The sequence below is a fragment of the Rhagoletis pomonella genome, unplaced genomic scaffold (assembly GCF_013731165.1).
Source record: "Rhagoletis pomonella isolate Grant_MI unplaced genomic scaffold, Rhpom_1.0 Rhpom_scaffold_00004, whole genome shotgun sequence".
In the NCBI taxonomy this organism is placed as follows: domain Eukaryota; kingdom Metazoa; phylum Arthropoda; class Insecta; order Diptera; family Tephritidae; genus Rhagoletis; species Rhagoletis pomonella.
In genome coordinates this window covers 34,452,104-34,465,357 of record NW_023458558.1, presented here as the reverse complement: position 1 = coordinate 34,465,357, position 13,254 = coordinate 34,452,104, and the positions used below count along the sequence as shown (strand labels likewise).

The following is a 13,254-nucleotide window of genomic DNA, read 5'->3' as shown; positions in this document are numbered from 1 at the left end:
TAATTATCAACAGAAATCTTGAAGTGAAAATGACAAATATCGGGTCATTAAAACCTATAGCCTCCATACAACTTAAGATAAGGGGTTTGACTTTACAACTCCTCCATTCGGACGGCTAAAACCGAGCTATTTTCTAAATAATCGTACAAGGTCTACTGAGAAAATCGTTAAGATCGGTACTCCATTAGCTACATACACACATATGTATATGTCCTATTCCACTGATTGCTCAGATATAAGATATCTATGACTCCTTTATGTAGGCAGCTAAACCCATTAAATTATTATCCTACCGGTCATGCAAGGCCTGCTGTGAAAATCATTCAGATCTGTGCTGTATAAGGTATATCTTCCATACCTCTGATTATTCAGATATGAGTTTGTTATATAAGTAATTCTATATACATACGTATCTACTGAAGGTAACAATTTTTTCCCCATCTCCCAAACAACAAATTTAAAATGCCATGTTTGCCCATATACTTATGCACATATATGTATGTATACAAAAGCACTATGTATAGCAAATCATTAAAGAAAATTATTTTTAATTCGTTAAATTCTGAATAACTGTGCAAATAAAATTTTTACATGTTCATTGACAATGCATATGCTAATATGTATGTACATATGTATAACTATGTACATGAATGAGATGTAGGTGCCTTTGTCAATGAACATTTAATTAAATAAATATATATATATATATATGTACATATGTGTAAATATTGCAGATATATATAATACCCAGCAACGAATTGTACCAGTTCAGAAATTGCTACGTGACTGTTTTTCCATCCAACAGCTGGCGATGGCAAATTACTCCTTCTGCATGATTTTTTGCCTAATTCCGAGCCAGTCAAAGTAAGCAATTCAGTGCCAGCTAGAACCATGGCAAATAGAGATAGGCATTTCGGCACAACATAAACAGTGGCTTTGTTTGGAACAAAAAGGGACAGAGATAAATACATACAATCGAGAAGCGGCAGTGATGAAATAAATATACCGGTATTTTAAAGCTTTTCAGATGGATATTTTTTTTAACTGAAACCAGAATGCAATAAACTTAAAAAAATAGTCGCAACAAGCGAAAATAACCGAAAAATGCATTTAATTTTTTCTAAAATTCATTATAAGCTTAAACTTAAAACTTTTACAGCAAGAAATGAACTGCAGTTAAAAAAAAAAATAAATGCGTTTTTCTGTTCTCTCGACAATGGAAATAGATCACTTGATGCAAGAACAACAAATATATGTCTGTTTTTTTTGATGTTCATTGCCTGTTGTAAAATTAATTTTTTGGGGTTTTTTGACCTAAAAACTGCTTTTTTAACTTTTAAAGTCAGTCTTAAGGTGAACCTAATTATTTTATCCAACGAAACTGAATAAATTCTCGAATTCAAAAGCTTTTAAATACCATTACACTTATTTAGTTATCTCTTCAGTTTCTCGAGATATTTGATTTTGTCCCTTTTTTGCAAAGAAGAGCACAGTCACGGTGACCAGATTTCTGTGGAAAAAATTCGGGACATTACTAAAGCATCGAATCCGAACATACAATTTTGTTTTTAGAATAAAAAGACACAACATATTTTAATACAGTTTTATTTAAAACAAAACAAAGAGAAAAAACTTGAGAAATGATAGCAAAAATGTATACACATATCTACAGTTTATATCTATTGTATCCAAGAATTTTTCGAGGGAATTGGTCTTCTTTTTTATAGTTGCACTAAATTCAAGTTAGAGTCGTTTCATTAAAAAAAACTTAACAAATAATTATAAAAACCTTAAAAAAAATTGTTCGACAAGAATGATGACTGCAATTTAGCAAGAGTACCATAACCAGAGATCATATGACGTCTATGTTTATAGCTCCCTTAAATTCTATGTTCTTTGTGGTAACGAAAGTGCTGCCACGTTTGTCCGAAAAATGGTTTTTGGGACAGAGAACAGGGAGACTCTTGTTAAATTACTAAAAAAAATACTGACAGTCGGGATTTAATCGATACAAATATGAAAAATCGGGACACCTATACGTTGCGACTTTAAAAAAATATTCAGCGAGAAAATTTTCTCCAAATCGGTACGAATGGTTATCGGAAGCATAGCGCACCACTACACAGTAGAAGGATATTCATAGGTTTGAACAAAATTCCGCTGACTACACAACTAGTAATCGATTTTCATTCAGGTTTGAGTAATCAGCGGAATTATCCAAACCGATGAGCTTCCTCACTCTGTACGCCGGTGCATTACCTTAGACCAGTTCGATTCTGATATGAGGCAACTTTTACATTTGAATCACATACGAACTCTTTACTTTAGATAAAATTAAAATTTGAAACCAGTGACTTTTTGTATGATAAGCATATATTTGCGTATTCTGCTCGTTTGCGTATGTGGGTGTGTGTGTGTGTGTGTGTGTGTGTTGTAAGCCACACGAAAGCCCACCATCGATACGCATAATAATTGCATTCATTATCTCTTTTATGTACATTAATTAAGGAATTTTTTTTATTGAAAACCACTGACATAATAAAAATATTTCTACTTAGTTGTACATATGTATGTATATATACATATATATACATGCATTCAGATAAGGAGAATCAAGTTACTGGTTTGTCCTTTATTTATTTAACTGTGGTTTTTTTGCAATTTAAAAACTTAACTTTGTGGTAATTTCCAAGCCGCATTAAAGGTATCATCGAATGCCAAATGTGCATTTAAATAAGCATATTTATCGCAATTATTGCATGCAAAAACTAAAAAAAATATGTAGCGGCAGATTGTATCTGTAATATGCATCTTTAAAAGGACATACGTATTTAAGAGCATTCCATTTCAAAAAATTGTTTGTTTACATTTTTGTAAATCATTTTCTACTTCTCACTGCCAAGACAAAAACCATAAAGGATATCCAAGTCAAGATACCATTTATATCTCGACTCATTCTTTATTTGTTGGTTCAGGTTTTCATCTTTCACCAAAAGACTCATTCTTGCAGAGGTGGACCAGAAGCACAAAACCGCACTGAGGCAACGTAAGATTTGCTCCCCCGTAGTCGCTCGAAACCTCCCAGTCATTGCTCAATGAAACACTCACCCAGTTTCTGACACCGGCTTCGATTACCCAAGGTGGAAATGCATTAACTAATGAAATGGCGCATTCCCAGGTACCCCCGAGTGACCTAGCACCCAAAGTAAAACAAGTTCGTTAGGTTTTGAGAGTTTTATTGTCGAACTTAGTAGTCTGGAATTAGTTAAAGGACTGGCCAATGCCTTGAGTGCAGCTCGGTTGTCTCCACCTATTTTCCACAGCGTAGTCCGTGGCCTTGACGATTGTAATTACCTAGGCGAACTAATCGGATATTGCTCTTTAGGAGCTCTGTGCGACTTAATATCGTCATGGGTTCCTACTACCGCAGCTGTTTTCAAGAGGAGGTAGCATCATCACAGCACTTTGGTTTCGAATAATATTAGAGGTAAAATACAATGTTTGTTATTTTTTTGTTCTTTTCTTAATTACGAAAAAGCAAAATCCTACGAAACAATAATTGTTCTAAATTCGTCACCTTCGATCTGTTTAATCATATTTTCTGTGACTATTTTAAAATTTCGATATTTAAGAAAATGATGGATTTTTAATTGTTCTTAATTCTTACATCAAAGTAGAATTTTTCAAAAAAGTGGACTCATCAAATTTTCATTCTAAGCTTGTATATATATAACTTGTATATATATATAAAAAAAAAAGATCAACAAACTTACGCAAAAATTTCGACCGTTTTTAGTTAGGTTCCCTATAAATATTCCGAATATGTAGTCTTGCAGCCTATTGAGCTTTAGTAGAATAAAGTAAAAGTTTAAAATGGCTAAAAATTACCGTTGATTTTTTAATTTTTTTTTTGCTGTGTATTCGTTATATAAAAGCAAATATTTTATATTTTTATTCTATATTTTTATAAAAACTAAACAAAAAATAAATAAATGTTTAAAACTTGTCAAAATGTGGTCTGGCTACAATTGTTTTGACCACTGTACATTACAAATATATTCACTACTGCAAAAACTGGATGAGCTGCTCCGAAATCCGTTATTTATAAGACTGTTTTGCTGTAGGTTTAGGTTCTTATATGAAAAAAACATTCATCTTGCACAAGAAAGAAAAAAATATATATATCTAACCTCATCTATACATATAATAAAATTGTAACAGGTCGATGTCTGTACATTATAGATATTAAAGAAAAATTAATGCGGGGGGTCTTTATTAGAGCACCAGAAGCCAAATCAACCATTTTTAGAATTTTTGAATATCAGTCTGTCTGTATATTTGTACGCGCATCAGTCGAAAACATGGAATTGAATGCAGTTTTCACCGATTTATCGCTAGAGATCTAGCTTCCAATATAGAAGAAAAAATTATAGAGTTGCCCCCTGTGTTTAAAACTTCAGTTTAGGTCAATTGATACGGTAAAGTGAATACTGCAATATGGCTGTCAAAAGAAAGAAATTTACAAAGGCTTACAGCTGAAAATATTTTTGTGGAAGGTTGCCACCTATTTGAAAACTTTAATTTAATTTAATTGATAGCATAAATTAAATATTGCAATATTGGCATCAAACTAAAGAGGCTAGGAAATTTTAATGCTAATATATTTTTAGGGGATTTGCCAACTGACTGAAAAATTGTATTCATTAAAGTTTGTAAAATAAATGAAATATTGCAATACGAATATTAAACTAAAGAGGATTAGGAAGCTTACTTTTGAAAATATTCTCGAAGCGGGTTTGAAAACTTTAATTCAGTTAAATTTGTAATATAAACTAAGTGTTGCCATATGGGTATCAAACGAGAGTATTTGAGAATAATAAAATTGCAACAGGCCAATATCTGTACATAATAGATGTTAAAGAAAAATTTATAGGGGGTTTATTAGATCAACAGAAGCCAAATCTAAAATTTCGGTATGTTTGTCTGTATGTTTGTAAGCGTACCACGCAAAGGTTAATGTATGGAATTAAATGCATTTTCACCGATGTACATATTGCTAGAGCTCTAATTGAAAATATAGAATTAATTTTTTTTTTGTTTTAGTTTATCGTCGATCATTATTCCTAGGTATTTGAACGTATTAACTTTTTCCAGTGCGTCGTTGTTTATATTTAGAGTTAGCAACGGACCGTTCCCAAAATTTCGCCTCGATATAACCACAAACTTATTTTTTTTTTATTTCTGTGTGGAAGGTTTTTCGCTAAAAAAATTAAAACTTTTCGTTGTTGCTGCCAAAAATTAAGAAATCGTCTCACGTTTTACAATTTCATACAGTTCTCTTTACAATGTATTTCACTAAACTACTAAACGGCTGCATCGACTTGGTTCATATTTGGCAACACCTTGAAAATAAATATTCTGACCAAAAATTTACTCGGTATGTAGCTCGAGATATTCCTAAAATTCTTATACAGACTGAAACGTAAAAAACCAATATATCTCCAAAACCAATTACGCTGGGGAACTGAACTTAGCACTGGTGCATATATTGCAAATGCATTGAGAAAGGAGCGTGGCTCCTTCCTTCCATTCAAACTGAACTTCTCATATAGCTTATCTCTGGAACTGCTTACGCTAACGTCCTGAAATTCTACACAGCTACATATGTTATCAATACCGTAGTTATGGCGAAAAGTGGTAATTATTGGAAAGGCTGGATCGATATACATTTACGTAAACGCGCAAGTATCATTCGATTAGGAACCATTTTCTCCTAGATTTCTTAATCTCATTGAACTATTGTAACTTTGTCTTTAATTTTCAGTAAGGTAAAATTTATGTGAAAATTTTGAAGAATTTTTTTAATTTTTCACAAAGTTTTGCTTTTACGAGTTTCGCTATAAACTGTCCTATCTACATACCTATTTGCATGAAATGATAGCCGTTTTCGTTGTTTGGAATAAACTCAAAAAACACCGAATAGAGTTCCGTCGGATTGTCGGAGGTTATCTTACATACATATATGGTCCAATTACATGCTACTATAAAACTCGCTAGGTGGTGCTGGAGTAGAGTTATTTATAAAAATCGTATTTATTAACCGATTTCATTCAAATTTTAAATGTGAGCTATGTACCTGTATGATGTAAAGTCTTTTGATACAAATTTACCCGATTAGTGCCGCTGGAGTTAAAGTTGAAATTCATAACACGTATTCATTTTATGGTAAGCAATGGTTTTGCAGAAAAAGAACCCAGTGGATGGCGCTGAAGTCGAAATGTATAGAAACCCCGTGTGGTTGGTCTGCTTTTGCACTATGTTTAAGTTATACGAATTTAGTTTTCAGATGTCTAAATGAAGGATGGGGTTAAGTTTTTCTGACGCCCTCATGCACGATCATGCGGTCTTGCATCTACCCAGAAATCAGTTCATAAATTTTACCACGAATTGGAAAAGTCGTGAATTTAAAAAGAAATATCACCGTAGGTATATCAATTGCTTAATTTGAAAGATACTTAAGAGATCACACGACTCATTTAGCAATGTACCGGAAAACTTTTCATCCTGTGGGACAACGAGGATTCTTGGCCCTCCTATAAAGAAAACGCACTTCTGTGCTCTTGAGTTTCCCTATAAGAACTTTTATTGGCATACACATCGCGCCAATGTTGAAGTTGCAAGACCATACAAAAAGATTACGCATGATTGGCAGAGATCTCACAGGTGGAAATAAGACCATCAGTAAAGCTCATGACACCAAAAGGGATTGGTATTCCATGTGGTATTACAGCGTTACTATTATTGGCCTACGTGTGAGGAGGATACTGCGCCTTAGTGGTTTCAACTTAAATCAAAAACTTTGACTTTACAGACTAATTTTGTTTTTAAACGCTCTTTTGCATTGGCTAACGCAAAAGCTCTTATTAGGCGCCGCGAAGTAAGCGGGCATTGGCTAGTGAAGAATAAGACGCTAAAGCGAATGGCTTACTCAGATTTTTCATACAACTAATCAGAAAGTTACCCGCACGGCCTAAAATTACTAAATATATGGTACTAGTTTTCACGAATTTTGAAATTTATTCGTTAGGATTTTCCAGATGCTTAGCAGTTATTTTTCTAAAATTAAAATACTTAAGATTGTAGCTAATTTAATGTAGTTTTTTAAACAGCTAATTGAATTGATTTATATACTAGCTAGTAAATTAGGTTTAAGTAAAGCCAGTAGTAGGTGGATTCATATGCCGCATCGTGTTAATATTTGTCGCTTTATTTAATGATCCTCAAAATGTTAGGCAAACACCTGCGTATAAACCACACACTAAGCATATGCAGAAACAAGTTCGACCACTTTTTCGCCTAAGCTTTTCTTTTTATTTAGTTATAGTCATTTCAATCATCCACAAGGGATAACCGTTCAGTTGCTTAAGTTTTTCTTTGTTCTCTGTGCAAATAGTTTCTTTGTCGTCAGCTTGTATAAGTTTTATAGTGACCAATTGAGCAGAAAATATTGAAACCAATTTAAGACTTGGTTAAATAAAGGGAGTTTAGTGCAAAAATATACATATGTCGGTTGCGCCAGAAAATTTACTTTTACAGCTGGCGGCTTGTGAGTATATACCCTGCAGGGAAACCGCGGACTAGTGAATCAAATTTCTAGTTCCGTACTAGGTCTTTATCGCCAAAAATGAACTAGTCCGATATGAACTAGATCCCCACCAGTCCAAAATCGCCGAAAAGTGGTACTTTTAAAATACCAATGTTTTTCAGTTTTTTTGACTAGAAATCGATATCTAAAGTGACGAATTTAGAAATGGTTCGGAACTATAGAAAAAGGGATGCAGCGGGGGGCTTGTTTACTTTGCATAGGTATGTGTTCGGCGGCTTTTTCGCTCAAATACGCTTCTATTCTGCGCTTCGCAGATGCTTTTTCATAGCTTGGTAATACAAAACTGAAATTTGTGTTAACATTTCAACATCTTGGGACCGTCTGGAATCTAAGAAATAACAGCGAGCACCTCTGCAAACTCAGCTACAGCTAAAGGTATGTAAACGTACATTTCTTACAATCATTCAAACAAATTTAATTTCAAATTGAAAACACATTTCTTCCAAAATAACTTAAAATCGCACACACGGAAGAACCAACAAGATTAAAAAATCATGGTACTTTTTTCTTTCGTCCGTCGATTTCAGAACTGGTTCGGAACTATAGAATTTAGGACTAGTTCGGAACTATCGAAAAAGGGATGCAGCGGGCGGCAATTGACACTTCCTAGGACATCGCCATGTTAAATTCGCCAGTTGCTTGCATGCAAAAGAGATTTATCGCGAACCAGTACTGGGTCTAAATGTACTAGAAGCGCACCAGTTCAGAACTAGAGATTTTCCCCACAGTATATGCATGTATGTATGTACTTCTGTGAATGTATTAATACCCGTCGCTGTTCTAAGCAAACCGCCACAAACCATCGAAATATGCCGTTACCCCAGGATAGTATGGCATGTTTTGACAGCGTACTTGGGTGGTCCAAAAAAAGGTGAAAATGTTAAGCTCTCACCCCCTAGGATTTTTCTATATAGTATAGTATAGTTGTATTTTTTGTAAAAAAATTATATTTACAACAGCCTCCAAAGCTCTTGAAGTTTTCGATGTATTTTATCTGGGGTTTCCCCACAGCATTTTTTTATTATTTTGAGGGAACCTACAAAAAGAGTTGATATTAAAAAAAGGTGAAATAGACAATTTTGTAAAATATGTATTTTCCAGAATTCTATATAATTTCTACATAAATAAAAAACACATGGAAAACTTCATAGGCTTTGGGGCAGTTCTAAATATAATTCTTTAACAAAAAATACGGGTATTCTTTTTCCATTTAGAAATTCTTAAGGGGCGGGAGCTTAACACTTTGAACTTTTTATTCCCGCATGCATTTTTGGACCACCCTACTGCATACTCGTATTTCTTTTATGTAGTTGTGCTATTTATATATTTTCTAGCGTCTATGCAAATTTATGCAAAACCAATAAGAGTAGTGCCAACAGAAAAAACAACAACATACAACTTTTTAAAATTCTTGTAATGCGTGTGAGTAGGCGCATTTCAATCCGACAGTAATCCTCGAATAATCAAATTTTATCGACGGGAAACTATACATGTGAATATGTAGGTACTTGTCCCAAGTGACATGAGCTTTGAACAAGCTAAACACCAATAAATGGAGAGGTCGGGCGCAGGAAAAACCTCCGCCAATTTCCTTTTTGCAATGCGAAGTTTCGCCAATTGACGGCCACCGGGAAATGTTGGTAAGAAAGGTTTTCGAGTTATTTGCATACCACAGCTACTCCAAATAAAACAAAATATCTACCTTTGTGTGCGAAATTATCGCATGTGCCGTTTCTTTGAAAATTGACTTTTTGATGCAAATTTGTTCTACACTCCACAACGCATCAAATGGCAAAATATTTTAGCCGTAATCCCTATAGCTACGCCAAAAGTCGATTGTATGTATATTTTATCGTATGTTACAATGCATTTCTTGCTTGTGGACGAAATTTTTGTATTACGGTGTTTACATGAGGCGATTTTACAGGCAACTTTGACAAGCAACAATCGACAGGTGTGAACGGCCTTTCAACTAATCGCTTTCAATGAAGTTGAGGGCAGCCATCTTTTGATTCAGCTAATCGCCTCTAAAATTACCTGTAAGAACGCCGCATGGGAACACCGTTTATGTGAAATACAAAAACTTCAAATTTGGTTTCGATATTGTAAACTAGAACACAGAAAAGTAGAAAAAACTTTCACCTGTAAATTTTGGTTTTTGCCACATGCGATAATTTCGGTTGTAGGGGTCGATATATCCACGTACTGCTACAAGTTTTAATAAAATCATGCTTCTCTTCCTTCACTTTAAAAAGTACTTACTTTAATAAGCCGTACATGTAAATATGTATGCCTAAAATGCTCAGAAGGCATTTAATTTCTTTTCCTCGGAAAGGCCTCACAAAAATGCAAATACCGTACTTGTCTTCTTGAAAAGCTCTTTTCCAATTAATTTAATCTCAATATTGCCAATAAATTTACCATACTCTGTGTAATTAAATATCAAAATGAAAAATGGAAGCAACAAACAATTTTGGCAGAGGCGGACAGAGAGTATGCTCCGTACGTAGGAGCTTCAACAGCCGATGAATGTGCATGTATTTGTAAGGAAAATTACAACTCAAATTGGTAAATGGATAAACAAAGAGTAAAACATGTCTGGATGTATACTGATACTGTATCTATCAAAGTGAGAGTGAAAGTTGGCAAGGATGCATCAAGAAAAACATAACTTATAAAGTTCAAAAGATCGACTTTAGAGATAATTCCTTGTTCCACAAAAAATCGCATTGACTTTATCAATTAAAATGTGTATGTATGTATTCCTAGTGATGGTATGATTAATCGAATAACCGATTATAATCATTTATGGTCATTCGGTTAACCATTTAATTGTATCGAAGTTTTCCTTTCGCTTAAACGAGCGATTAACCGATTAATTTTCAAAATGATCGAAAAGAAACCATCAAAAATTGACTACGTCACACAATAATGTGTGAGTAAAAATTACGTAACAAAAATTTGAACTCTTATCACTCAATAATATTAGCAACAATAAAAGTGTCAATCCACCGAGTACATACATATGTTACTAGTTGGGAGGTCTTTTACAAACTCGTATTCTGCCAATTTTTTAAACGATATTTTACTAAAAAATTACAACGCAGGTATATTTTCCAAATATGGCAGAAAATAAACAACACCGTTATCAAAAAAAAATAATTATAAAAATCAACGGTTATGTCAGATACTAGCAATTTTTATACAAAAATTTAATGGGCTACAAGAATGCATACTAAAAATCTTTCTAATAAATCTAATTAAAAAGTTCGAATTTTTTTTTAATTTTTTTTTATTTGCACAAAGTTTGATATATTTATTTTGTACTTTTTTTACAAAAGAATAAGCTATATTTAAAAAAATGAATAAAATTAAGTACCAAAAAAAAAATCTCGTGGTGCTCTATAATTTTTGCACAGTGTGTAATTCAGTTTTATAACTTATAAATGGTTTTTATTAAATTTAATCGAAACGACCAATTAATCGGTTAATTTCTTACGACTATTTGCATTTATTAATCGAATGCTTTCGATTAATCAATTAACTGATTAAACGATTATTAATTTTTCCCCCCTATCACTATGTATTCCTCAGCTTATTTCTAGGACAATTAATTATACAAAACTGCCTCTCCTCCGGTTGGCCTAATTGTTGACTTTGCCTACACGAGTATGGGGCTCAGATATGCTCGTAGGATACAAATGTTGGTTAGCTGGCTACTTGCACACGCAAACGTGTAAATGGTATGTACGCAATTAGGGAACCTGAGCTCGTGCGCTATTCCTTTGCATCAATAATCACAACAGACACATCACACATAATTGATCCTTCAAGGCTATGAGATTTGTTAACATCTGTGTATATTTATCTAAATGAACATGTACATAAGCTTGAGTATTGAAGCATGTAGTATTTCATACTGTACATATGTATGCCTGCTTTGAAGCGCTTCTCGTAGCAAAAGCTCAATAACGTCTTAGTTGTTCGAGTATGTACATACATACATTACTGGAACGCATTAACGCAATTATGATTTTGATGTGATTAGGTAACACATCAGATAATGGGAAGGATTAAACGTTGCTACAGATATTCACGTTCCAATTCAGTTGCTAGCAATAAGCATGGAGGCGATTATGTCGCACGTGGTGCATAAATAAATCTTATTAACCGACTTCGAAAAAAGGAGGAGGTTATCAGTTCGTCGGAATATTTTTTTAATTTTTTTTTTTATGTATGTTATGTATGTGTTCTGACCTACTGCAAATTGTTTGGTCTTTCAAATGTCAAATTTTTACTTTGCATATTAAGGTTTTGAATAGGGTTTCTCCCTGTTTAAAGAGTTAAACACTGGCTTAAATATAATTTATGTACATTCATATTTCCTCTCTTCATATGGCCGTGGTTAATATTTATAGCGACTTAGAAAATCTAAAGGGATAGCTGTACAATGTACAGAGTACAGTGTGCAGTATACATACATACATCTATATATTAATCCGCTAACTACCGAACCGATTTCAAAGCCAAGAACACCATTGAAAAGGTATTTTTCTACAAATGAGTATGGTTTCAAAATTGGTTAAAAATTGCGGCCGATTTTGTCGTTTGAAAATTTCCGTATTTGTGTGTAGTTCTGGTTGAAACCTGTTCAGTTTTAGTTGTTTTCTGATTTTGTTTGACTTCTAGTATTTGAAATTTAACTTTGTAATAAAGATGAATGTGGTGATGAAGAAATAAATGATCACCATGAAGACAAAAACGAGAAGGAAAAAGGGAAGGTAAAGACGAAAATGGAGATAATGGAAAATACGTAAAAATTATGGTAACGAAAGGGTAAGAAAATGTATTGAAATTTTTCGACAGGAATCAAAGTAAATTCGGTCATAAAAAATTTAGTTATCGAAATTTATCAAGTTGCCGAAATTTATAGAATCATCGAAATTTATAGCTATCGAAATTTATCAAGTTATGCATGTTATTGAGTTATCGCAATTATTATTAAAATTGATCAATGTTTATTGAGTTGTCGAAATTTATAGACACAGAAAATGCTATAAAACTTTATGGGCTTATAGAAATGTGTCAAGTAAACAAAATTCATCAAGTTATCGATATTTATTGAATTATCATTTTTTATAGAGTTAACGAAATTTGTCGAGCTATTGTATAGGACCGAATTCATTGAACTTATCGAGTTATCAATATTTATTGATTAACTGAAATTATTGGATTTATCGAATCGAAGTTTTGGAATTTTCAAAATACATCACCCTATCGAAATTTCAAGGTTATCGAATTTTATCGTATCACCAGAGTGTAACCAGTTATCAAAGTTTGTCGACAGCTTTTGAAAAATTTGGAGCTATCAAAACTAACCGAAATCAAAATATCAAAACTATCGAAATTTATAGAGCTATCCAAAGTTTATCGGGTTATCGATTTTTCAGTTATCGAAATTTATCTAGCTTTCGAAACGAACAGTTATCAAAATTTATCGGAAGTCATTGAAAGTCATCGAAATTTATAGAAATCTATCGAAAATCATCGAAATTAGTCGAGCTATCGAATTTGTTGAGGTATCGGAT

General features: G+C 33.1%; 1 protein-coding gene across 14 annotated transcripts in view; it reads right to left on the bottom strand.

The window, feature by feature from the left end:
- Positions 1 to 13,254, bottom strand: part of LOC118737515 (collagen alpha chain CG42342) — a 307,736-nt gene that overhangs the window by 261,246 nt on the left and 33,236 nt on the right. The gene's annotated exons all lie outside the window — the stretch shown is intronic.